This window comes from Procambarus clarkii, chromosome 32 (assembly GCF_040958095.1).
Source record: "Procambarus clarkii isolate CNS0578487 chromosome 32, FALCON_Pclarkii_2.0, whole genome shotgun sequence".
Taxonomy (NCBI): domain Eukaryota; kingdom Metazoa; phylum Arthropoda; class Malacostraca; order Decapoda; family Cambaridae; genus Procambarus; species Procambarus clarkii.
This window is the reverse complement of record NC_091181.1, coordinates 2,692,526-2,705,420: the sequence shown is the minus strand read 5'-3', so window position 1 is coordinate 2,705,420 and position 12,895 is coordinate 2,692,526.

The following is a 12,895-nucleotide window of genomic DNA, read 5'->3' as shown; positions in this document are numbered from 1 at the left end:
AGGCTATGGGTCCCCCTTCTTCCAGCCAGAGGTGGTACTCCCTTCCTATATATATATAATATAGGAGATATTATTTGAAGGTTTGAATCCCTTTCAAGTCATAATTCGATACTGTGTTGGCAGAAGCTTCACTGTGTTCAATTACTCATGTTCCTGAGCAGTGACACAACATATAAGATTTCAGCTCCTTATCTTAGCAAACAAGATTAGATGCGGCTCGGTCCCTGCGGTCTTTGATGTATCCAATTCTATTAGGTGCTCTCTTCAGCAGTCATAATGTCAATATTCTGCACTCCCACTGGGTTCAACGGACCCTTCTCTTTGTTCGATGGGGCTCCGTGACTTTGTTCGATAGCCCCTTTCCCCTTCTTTCTGTCTGTTCGACAGTCCCTCCCTTCTCTCTGTCTGTTCGACGGCTCCCTCCTTCTCTCTGTCTGTTCGACGGCTCCCTCCTTCTCTCTGTCTGTTCGACGGCTCCCTCCTTCTCTCTGTCTGTTCGACGGCTCCCCCCTTCTCTCTGTCTGTTCGACGGCTCCCTCCTTCTCTCTGTCTGTTCGACGGCTCCCCCCTTCTCTCTGTCTGTTCGACGGCTCCCTCCTTCTCTCTGTCTGTTCGACGGCTCCCTCCTTCTCTCTGTCTGTTCGACGGCTCCCTCCTTCTCTCTGTCTGTTCGACGGCTCCCTCCTTCTCTCTGTCTGTTCGACGGCTCCCCCCTTCTCTCTGTCTGTTCGACGGCCCTCTCTCTGTCCCATGGCTCCCTGTCTCTCTGTTCCACGGCCCCCTCTCTCTCTCTCTGTTCCACTGTCCCCCTCTCTCTCTCTCTGTTCTATCTGATAGGAAGTCTTTTCGAATAATCTTTTAACTTGTCTTATTTCTATATAATTCTTTGTAAAGTTATTCTCAACTTCTGTACCAATTTTAATGTGTGTCTGTGTGTATGTTAACAAGAATATACATTAAACATTAAGAAGCAAGAGGTTAATGTAGACAAACAAGGAAAAGAAAGAAAAACGAGCAAAAACAATGTGAACACAGAATTAGAAAGAAGAAGAAGGATTTAGAAGTCAAAATAAAGACGCAACTAATATCAGACATGAAGATGAAATCGTAAAGATTAAAGACAAAAAACAAATTAGACTAGCTAAAAAAATAAATGAAAACAAACAAAAACAACAACATAGTGAAAAGAATAGTGAAAATAAGAAAATCATTTACTGAATAGAGAATCACCGAAAAGGAGTAAAGAAGAGGAGGAATAAAGAAGAGAAGGGTTTACACACACAGAAATCACAATAGCATGATGGATCAAAGGAACAAATCTTAAGGCAGCGTCTGGGATCTTCTTGGACGTAGGTTCGAACCCTCGTCACGGCCCTTGTGGATTTTGTTGACTTGAAGAGAAAGGGAGTTCCTTGTTACAGTGTTCATCGACCCGCCAAACATCAGTCACTTTCCCACGTGTTTAACACGTATTTCCTCCTTCCCTTTCCCCTCCTTTCCCTTTCTCCCCTTCCCTTTCCCCCCTTCCCTTTCCCCTCCTTCCCTTTCCCCCCCTTCCCTTTCCCCTCCTTCCCTTCCCCTGCTTCCCTTTTCCCTCCTTCCCTTTCCCCTCCTTCCCTTTCCCCTCCTTCCCTTTCCCCCCTTCCCTTTCCCCCCTTCCCTTTCCCCCCCTTTCCTTTCCCCCCTTCCCTTTCTTTTCCAGAGTCGACGTATGAGTTTCGACGGTTGATCGACCGAGTGGGATTACCAGGAATGGTAGAGATCTTGGAAGCGAGGGAGTTAAGGGGGATTTATGGAAACGTAGTTTGAGGCCTTCGCACGTCTGAAGGAAAACCTTAATACGCAAGAATAATTATATTAAGCCTAATGTGCGTATTGTATTCCTGTAATTGGCATCTACCAATCAGATAAACGGTGACGTCAGTACGGTGTTTACCTTTCCTTCGGTGTTGATTGGATGATTGTCGAGGGCTAAGCGTCGATTTGGACAGGTGTATCGAGTGGCAGCTCTCTCAGATCTCACTCTGCCTCTGGATGACTGCTAAAAAGTAAGACGCTGGAAGAATAACATCAGCGGCGTATGCAATGGTGGGTAACATCAGAACTGCCTTCAGGAACCTGTGTAAGGTTCCTGAAGGTTCCGTAGTATTCGTGAAGGTTCCTTCTTCCGTAGTAAGAAGTTTCCGTAGTATACAAGGTTCTTTCAGAACCTTGTATACTACGTGTGTAAGACCAATCCTGCAGTATGCAGCCCCAGCATGGAGCCCGTACCTTGTCAAGCACAAGACGAAGCTGGAAAATCTTCAGAGGTATGTCACTAGGCTAGTCCCAGAACTAAGAGGCATGAGTTATGAGGAAAGGCTGTGTGAAATGCACCTAACGTCGTTGGAAGTCACTACAGTTCGGGAAGACATGATCACTAACTACAAAATTCTCAAAGGAATTGACAGGATAGTTAAAGATAAACTGTTTAACACGGGTGGAACACGAACAAGGGGACACAGGTGGAATCTAAGTACCCAAATGAGCCACAGAGACATTAGAAAGAACTTTTTCAGTGTCAGAGTAGTTAGTAAATGGAATGCACTAGGAAGTGATGTGGTGGAGGCTGACTCCATACACAGTTTCAAATGTAGATATGACAGAGCCCAGTAGGCTCAGGAATCTGTACATCAGTTGATTGACAGTTGAGAGGCGGGACCAAAGAACCAGAGCTCAACCCCCGCAAACACAACTAGGTGAGTACAGGTGGAATCTGAGTACCCAAACGAGCCACAGAGACATTAGAAAGATTTTTTTTAAATGTAGATATGATATAGCCCAGTAGACTCAGGATTCTGTACACCAGTTGATTGATGGTTGAGAGGCGGGACTAAAGAGCCGAAGCTCAACCCCCGCAAACACAACTAGCCGAGTACACACACGAACAAGAATCGCGATGAAGAAATAATTAATTTAGACATCACCGCTTGCCAACAATATAATCATTGAGAAATATAGATATAAATCACACGAAGGAGATTGGATATATATTTATATATAATATATATCTATATCTCCCCCCCCTGTTGCCTCGACCCTCCCCAATATACTAGGACATCGGTTCAACAATCCAAGTTAAAATGATCCCGTCTGAAGCTACTGGAATTTTGAGTAAGGTAGTTATGGCCTCCTCCACCTTGTCTAAGTACCCCAACTGCAATTACTGTTTGTAACTAGCCAAGCCCTGCAATCACTCGGGCAGGATTCCCCGTCCGTGCTAACTTGCCCCCAGCGGACGCATACACACACACACACACACACAGAACCTGGGCCTCATCACCGTTATCTGCGTATAATTAAAGCTGCATATTTCACTATTAACTATCCTTAACTATCCTATTTTTGCTTAATTACTCTATTGTAAGTGCGGCTCGTCTCTGGACGTAAGTATCAATAACCTTTATTCCTTATGATTTGATGGTCTGGGGCCTTGGAATGGTCTGGTTCGTATTGGTGGTTTGAGATGCATGCAACGGACAGTGATTGGCTGATTTCAATCAAGAGAGGTGAACTTGCATTGCTATTGGCTACAGGCATCTCCCTGCTGCATTGTAATTGGTGGATAAACCAGTGTCTACTATGAACATAATTTTAATAATTAGTTTTTTTATGCTCTATGATTAATGGCGATTAAAATATTGGTGTACTTGCATTTCTATTGGCCGAATCTAGACGCATTAATTCTAATTGGATGATAATTCTTTACAGATTACTAAAGCATTTTTTATAATAGGAATTGAGGAGTATAGCTCAAAATATATCTATATATCTATATATATATATATATATATATATATATATATATATATATATTATTAAGTGCGAGTGATGCCCTTTAAGAATTAGCTGATTGTATTGAGGTGAAAATGAAACCTGAGATTGATTAGTTTATTATTTGGGTAAATTAGTTGAGTAGTTACGGGCTCACCATAGCCCGTGCTGCATGGACACTTCGTCCAGAGTAGCTAAATCTCTAACAACAACAGTTGAGTAGGTTAGTTTAGTGATTGATGTATACGAGTACATCAGTGTAGAGTTAGTTGTTTCACGTAGAGTAAATTTGTTCATTAAATCAGTGTAGAGTTAGTTGAGTATGAGAGTTATACAAGTTGAGTGAGTTTGTTTAATCAGTCAGTTAAGGAAGTTAATAATGTAGAGTTAACCGAGATCGAAATAAATTTAGGTGAATCATAAACATGATGTGAAGCAGGTGATGAGTTCAAATGTTCATATGTAAATGTTATAACTTTTTTGTTCACACAATGACGAGGCTCCTCCAGTGCTCTATGTTACACGAGAGACTCCACTATATGGCTAATATAGTGCCATATATATATATATATATATATAATATATATATATTATATATATATATATATATATATATATATATATATATATATAGTGTTAATACTAATAAATACTACTACTAAGGAATTAATAACGTAATACTATATATATAGTATTATATATATATAGTATATATAATACATAGTGCCAATATATAGTGCCCTCCTTCTCCATGGGCAGCTTAGTTGACTTGATTGAATTGATTGAAATTGAAACAAGTTTATTGAGATATAAATGCACACAAAGGGATGAGATAACTCAAGCTGATTTGTTGGTGATTTGGGAAACAACATAGAAAACGAGTAATATACACGAAGCCTTAACTATATTCCACTGTAAGAGGTTATCTTGAGAGGTTATCTTGAAGATGATTTCGGGGCTTTTTAGTGTCCCCGCTGGCCGGTCCTCGACCAGGCCTCCACCCCAGAAAGCAGCCCGTGACAGCTGACTAACACCCAGGTACCTATTTTACTGCTAGGTAACAGGGGCATAGGGTGAAAGAAACTCTGCCCATTGTTTCTCGCCAGCGCCTGGGATCGAACCCAGGACCACAGGATCACAAGTCCAGCGTGCTCTCCGCTCGGCCGACCGGCTCCCCCCGCTCGGCCGACTGGCTCCCCCGCTCGGCCGACTGGCTCCCCCGGTCGGTTGATCTGGTTGCTAAGCCTTCTTGACATCATCAGTGCTGACATCTGTACCTCAGGGCGGTCGACGAAGCCTTAACGAGGCGAAGGGCTCTAAAGGCATGGGAGTATGTGGGATTAGCTCCCTGACTAGATGTCACCAAGCAAGCAAGTAAGCAAGCGAAACTCCCGTCTAATGAGTGATTTCACTGACAATGACATCATAGGTCTCCTTGTTTATGACGTGACTTGCAAACAGCATCATCAAAGGTTTTTAGACTTGTTTAAGGAACCGTCTAATAAGACTAAAACAATATAATCCAGACACAAGCAGATATCCTCATCAATACAGGTGTTTATATTCTCAAAACATCAAATAATTCCCCGTCAGTGCTTAATAGGGGGGGAAGGGGGGAGTGTGGGGGTGAAAATGACTCTTTCGAGAAGGCTCAAGTGAGGTCATATTCGACTGGAGTATCGTATCACCTTCGCCACCTTGCAATTTCAATAAATCTCTTCCCACTGCGTTATAGACGCCGCTCACAGCGACTCGTCAAGAGAGAGAGAGAGAGAGAGGGGGGGGGGGTGGTAGTAGGGTTAGCAATTTAGTCGGCTGTGTGTTTAAACTAAATCGCTGGGCCGGGGCATCAATCATCAACTCGATTATAATACGTTTGACGGAGAATAGATGTGGCTGATATAATAGATAGATAGATGTGCTGATCTATCGCACCTCATAATTCCTTATTTTGGGTTTATGGCCATTAAGTAAAATGTCTCAATCTCCCTCTGCATTAGGGTTTTGTTTTTCTTTCGATAAACTATATATATATATATATATATATATATATATATATATATATAATATATATATATATATATATATATATATATATATATATATTAAGGCACAACTCTCCTAAACACGAGAGTTAAGTATAAGTATTTTGTATACTTGACTCTCGTGTTTAGGAGAGTTGTGCCTTAAGCAGAGACACTGTGTCTTCCCATATTAACAGGGACTTGATGAAATTAACGTCTAAATAACCCCTCACTTGCTCTGGTGCTCTTGGGAGGTGTTGATCTTTGGGGGATTTAAATACTCCGAAATTACCATCTCTTTTAAGGGTCTGAGCGGTGGTGCAGAGGGTTAAGGCGTACCTGTTATGCCAGTTGCTGGAAGGCTTCTGTGCTGGCTAGGGTTCGAGTCTCCTGGTGGGAAAGTGTTCTAAAGTTGTATATATATATATATATATATATATAATATATATAATATATGTAATATATATATATATATATATATATATATATATAATATATGAACTTCAGTCACATGTCACCATGTTCTGCCCTGGCGAGAAAGGGCAATAAGATTCAAGTTTGCCTCAACACTCCAACAAATCCACGCACCAATCATAACACTGGTCCGAGGCCCACACGACCGTTCGGACCAATCAGAACGATCGAAATTAAAGATAACGAAACCGAACGCATGATAGTGACGAATGGCTCGATACGCATAAATATGTACCTGACGGGAACTGCGATAATTAAGAAAGGGCCCTTAGGTCACCTGGTCGGAAGATCGATATTGCTGTATTTTTGCGGTCCTTGGACAGGTGTGTGTGTGTGTGGAGCCAGATGTTGTGAAATGGTTGGGCTAGGATGGGAAATAATTGGCTTTAACCACACAGGTGTGAGAGTAAACACCTGTAGGCAGGTGTTCTTCATGTTAGGAAAGTTGCTATGTTTCTTTCTGTGACCAAAAAAAAAGAAAAAGTTGTTTAAGGTTTAATTTTAGTTTGTTCTTCTGTTTGTTCTTGTAGAACTTTGGTTTCATTTTATTTATTTTTTTGTCATCCAAATAACATGGAAGTTGCTTTATTTACTGTTCTATAATAATTAAATTATTGTTATATTATTTAATTAGCTTTTCTTTATTTTTTTTCTTGAACATTGTTACTTTAATTTTCTTAAAACACGGATATTATAGGTCATAATCTTGTTCTCTTTTGATAACATGTTATAGTTCAATAATTTGTTCTGCAAATATGTGTTAAACAAACGGAGTGGTGTACACACATGATTATACGCACATACATGACTAAGCGTGCACACAAGTAGGTACACACACACACACACACACACACACACACGAGCAAGGGTACAGATTGACAATCGAGAGGCGGGACCAAAGAGCTGAAGCTCAATCTCCACCTAAGCCTAACTCGCTGAGAACACACAAACTGGCGCAGGCAAGAGATGGAAGGGGGAAGGGAAAGGAAAGGAAAGGAACTCTTAAGAGAAAGTGCCAAGCCATTACGACTAAATATCACTTGGAAAGGGTCAGGATAAGGATTTGGGATGGAACGGAATCCATACATCCTTAAATACGCCAGGAAGCGTAATTAAACCCCAGACGCATGACATCTTAGCTGAATTAGATAAAGTATTTCTCACGGGGTTAGGATAAAAAGAATCCACCGAGACATGATCACTACGTACGAGATACACACGGTGAGAGAGAGAGAGAGAGAGAGAGAGAGAGAGAGAGAGAGAGAGAGAGAGAGAGAGAGAGAGAGAGAGAGAGGGGGGGGGGAGAGAGAGAGAGAGAGTGGAGCATATACACGCACACGCGTATAGCACTATATTCCCTGAGGGATTAAGTACACACACAGAGAGGTCACCTGCAGAGGACTCGCGATCAGGGAGGCAGGTAACACCAGGTGTCTGGGCTTGAATATTCATGCCGGTCCTTACGGGCTCTATCCCCGTCTATGCTGTCCACTGTCTGGCTACCAACCTGTCTGTCTTCGAGCCTCTGTTTATCTCCTTGTTGAAATTCAGTTTGTTTCAGTCTCTCTGCCTCTGTCTCTCTGTGTCTGTCTCTCTCTGTCTCAGTCTCTCTCTGTCTCTCTCTCTGTCTATCTCTCTCTGTCTCTCTCTCTGTCTCTCTCTCTGTCTCTCTCTCTCTCTCTCTCTCTCTCTCTCTCTCTCTCTCTCTCTCTCTCTCTCTCTCTCTCTCTCTCTCTCTCACACACACAAACTAGGTCCTTCGAATGATCATTTAAATGGGCCTAGATGAAATAAGTGCTTGGACCACCATGTGGCCAATGGAATTCAATGTTAATAAATGCCATGTTATGGAACGTGGGATCGGAGAAAATAGACCACTCACAACCTACAAATTATGTGGCCAGGAATTTATGAATTCTACTAGAGGGACCTCAGGGGCCTGAATCTGACCTGAAATAATAAAACTGAAGTGTTTCCAACTACAGATTTATTATTTATTATTAACCGATTTATTAACAATTATAATTTTGCCTGATCTAAGGAGTTCAGTTAGGTCTTGTTAGAGTGAGGATAATGCTGGTATTCACTGTCACGCAGGACAGAGAGTTATACACAAGACAATAGGTCTAAACTGTAGGCTGTTAGGTCTAAACTGTTGTAGGATACAATAAACTACATTGAATTGTATACACGTTTCAATGTACCAATGTGTAAATAAAACTTTCCATTGTGCAGATTTGCTTTTAATTATATGGTGAAATACTAAAGAAACTGTTCATGACTTTTGTGGGCGCCTAACAGCTTCGGATTCGTAATCCTGAGGTTCCGGGTTCGATCCCCGGCGGAGGCGGAGACAAATGGGCAAAAATGTTTCTTTCACCCTGATGCCCCTGTTCACCTGGCTATAAATAGGTACCTGGGAGTTAGACAGCTGCCACGGGCTGCTTTCTGGGGATATGTGTGTGTGAGTGCGTGTCTTATAGAGAAATATATGTAGTAGATATAACAGAGGAAAAATATAGATTGGTTAGAAAGACGGGGTCCAAGAACTAACAGCTCGATTCTGCAGACACAAATAGTGAACATATGCACACACACAAACGATCAAGCAAGGCTACATACAGGTGTGTGTGTGTGATTACACATTCATATGTACGAACTCCTCCCTCGACCCGCTACGCTTGCCCGAGCGAGAATAGTGAATGTGTTATCTTCTTGAGGTTATCTTGAGATGATTTCGGGGCTTTAGTGTCCCCGCGGCCCGGTCCTCGACCAGGCCTCCACCCCCAGGAAGCAGCCCGTGACAGCTGACTAATACCCAGGTACCTATTTTACTGCTAGGTAACAGGTGAAAAAAACTCTGCCCATTGTTTCTCGCCGGCGCCTGGGATCGAACCCAGGACCACAGGATCACAAGTCCAGCGTGCTGTCCGCTCGGCCGACCGGCTCTCCCTATAGGGCTAAAGAGTTATAACACAAACTCTTATTTACTAAAATTTATTGAAAGATTCATGTATGATTATATATTTGGACCTGTTTTTGCTGGGCGTTCTTTGCTTCGCGTTAGAAGAATAACTCAGCGATATAGATTCTTGATTGATTGATTGATAAAGATTAAGCCACCTAAAAGGTGGCACGGGCATGAATAGCCCGTAAGTGGCGGCCCTTTTGAGCCATTACCAGTATCAAGAGCTGATACTGGAGATCTGTGGAGGTGCGACTGCACCCTGCGTGACGGGAGATGTCTCCCGTCTGTAGATTCTTAAATGATACGTAAATATATGTTGACCAGACCACACACTAGAAAGGTGAAGGGACGACGACGACGTTTCGGTCCGTCCTGGACCATTCTCAAGTCGATTCTCAAGTTCCATCGACTTGAGAATGGTCCAGGACGGACCGAAACGTCGTCGTCGTCCCTTCACCTTCTAGTGTGTGGTCTGATCAACATACTGTAGCCACGTTATTGTCACTCATCGCCTGCATGTAAATTTATTTTGTTTTCCTGCGAAGCTTAAGACTTGAGGTTAAGCTGCTACTTGATGTTATGTGGAAGGTTCCACTAGTGTTGCTTACTGGAACACGGGAAGTTGGAGCGATGTGTTCCTTGTGGCATTGGTTCCCGACCATGCCACTGTGCTGTCACGGTGAGTTTGAAAACTGTGCATCATCCCAGAGAGAGCGAGAGAGAGATTGTGAGTGAGTTTAGGTACTCACCTCTTGTACTCATCTAGTTGTGCTTCCGGGGGTTGAGCTCTGGCTCTTTGGTCCCGCCTCTCAACTGGCAATCAACTGGTGTACAGATTCCTGAGCCTATTGGGCTCTGTCATATCTACACTTGAAACTGTGTATGGAGTCAGCCTCCACCACATCACTTCCTAATGCATTCCATCTCTCAACTACTCTGGCACTAACCCAAAAAATCTAATGTCTCTATGGCGCGCGCGCGCGCGTGTGTGTGTGTGTGTGTGTGTGTGTGTGTGTGTGTGTGTGTGTGTGTGTGTGTGTGTGCGATCTGGAAGATCCTGTGTATCAAATTTACTCAGTTTCTATGATCGAGCCACAGAGATTTTACAGGAAAGAGATTGTTGGGTTGACTACATCTATCTGGACCTAAAAAAGGCTTTCGATAGGGTTCCACATAAGAGTTTGTTCTGGAAACTGGAAAATATTGAAGGGGTGACTGGTAAACTTCTAACATGGATGAAAAATTTTCTGATTGATTGAAAAATGAGGGCAGTAATCACAGGCAATGTACCGGACTGGAGAAACGTCACAAATGGAGTACCACAGAGTTCAGTTCTTGCACAGGTGATGTTCATTGTCTTCATAAATGATCTACCAGATGGAATACAGAATTATATGAACATGATTGCTGATGATGCTAAGATAATAGGAAGGATAAGAAACTTAGATGATTGTCATGCCCTTCAAGAAGACCTGGACAAAATAAGTATATGGAGCACCACTTGGCAAATGGAATTTAACGTAAATAAAGGCCATGTTATGGAATGTGGAATAGGAGAACATAAACTCCACACAACCTATAAATTATGTGAGAAATCATTAAAGAATTCTGATAAAGGAAGAGATCTAGGGGTGGTTCTAGATAGAAAACTATCATCTGAGGGGACCACATGAAGAACGTTGTGCGAGGAGCCTATGATACGCTTTCTAACTTCAGAAATGCTTTTATATACTTTTATGGGGAAATACTAAAAAAATTGTTCACGACTTTTGCTAGGCAAAGCTAGAATATGCAGTGGTTGTGTGGTGCCCATATCTTAAGAAGCACATCAACAAACTGGAAAAGGTGCAAAAAAAAAAACTACTAAGTGGCTCCCAGAACTGAAGGGCAAGAGCTACGAGGAGAGGTTAGAGGCATTAAATATGCCAAAACTAGAAGACAGAAGAAAAAGAGGTGATATGATCACTACTTACAAAATAGTAATAGGAATTGATAAAATTGATAGGGAAGATTCCTGAGACCTGGAACTTCAAGAACAAGAGGTCATAGATTTAAACCAAATAAACAAAGATGCCGAAAAAAATATAAGAGAAAATTGAGTGGTTGTCGGTTGGAACAAGTTAGGTGAGAAGGTGGTGGAGGCCAAAACCGTCAGTAGTTTCAAAGCGTTATATGACAAAGAGTGCTGGGAAGACGGGACACCACGAGCGTAGCTCTCATCCTGTAACTACACTTAGGTAATTACACACACACGCACACACACACACACACACACACACACACACACACACACACACACACACACACACACACACACACACACAGCGGAAGTGGAAATAGATGAAATGTTCACACGTAATAATAACAGAACGAGGGGACATGGGTGGAAACTGGAAACTCAGATGAGTCACAGAGATGTTAGGAAGTTTTCTTTTAGCGTGAGAGTAGTGGAAAAATGGAATGCACTTGGGGAACAGGTTGTGGAAGCAAACTCTATTCATGCTTTTAAAGTTAGGTATGATAGGGAAATGGGACAGGAGTCATTGCTGTAAACAACCGATGCCTGGAATAGCGGGATCCTAGAGTCAATGCTCCATCCTGCAAGCACAAATAGGTGAGTACAAATAGGTGAATACACACACACACACACACACACACACACACACACACACACACACACACACACACACACACACACACACACACACACACCAGAATCCTCTGACACCTTGTTAACCACCTCACAGATCTTCACACCTATTGAACAGTTTCCTCCATCAGCAGAACGCTCACCAAGAAGGGGACAAGAGAATGAACAGAAGAAAGTGAGCTTCAAGGCAATGTACAATAACATAAATGGCATTACGAATAAAACAAGTTTACTTGGAGAATGGGCACTAGAAGAAAACCCAGAAACAATAGCACTCACAGAAACAAAGCTATTGGAAACCATAACAAATGCAGTGTTTCCATAGGACTACTATGTAGTGAGGAAAGAGAGAAGGGAGAGAAGGAGGTCGTGTAGTTTTGCTGATGGGAAGAGGCTGGAATTTTGAAGAGATGGTTATTCAGAACTGTAAAGATTTCTGTGACTACATAACAGGTACCATAGCAATTGGAGGACAAAAAATTATAGTAGTAGACATATATAACCCCCCACCAAACGACAGAAGACCCAGACAGGAATATGATAGGAACAACACGGCCAACATCAATATAATAGAGAGAGCAGATTCTGTACCTAGCAGAAACGGTTCCAGACTACAAATTATGGGATACTTCAACCACGAGAGAATAGAGACCCACATGGAGAGCTAAGCTGCTGGACGTAGCAACAAGAAACTTTCTAAACCAACACATCAAGGGACCGACAAGAATGAGAGGAGAGGATGGACCCGCAATTCTTGATCTGATATTTCGCTAAATGAGTCGGATATAAGGGAGGTTAAGTTGGAAGCCCCCTTGGGAATGAGTGATCATAGTGTACTGATCTTCGAATACCTGGTAGAGCTAGGAATTATCTCCCAAAAAAAGAACTGGGAAACAAAGGACTGGCGAACCGAAAGGGAAACTTGTTGGCTCCTCATGAACTATGAGGAGATGAGAAAATTCCTAA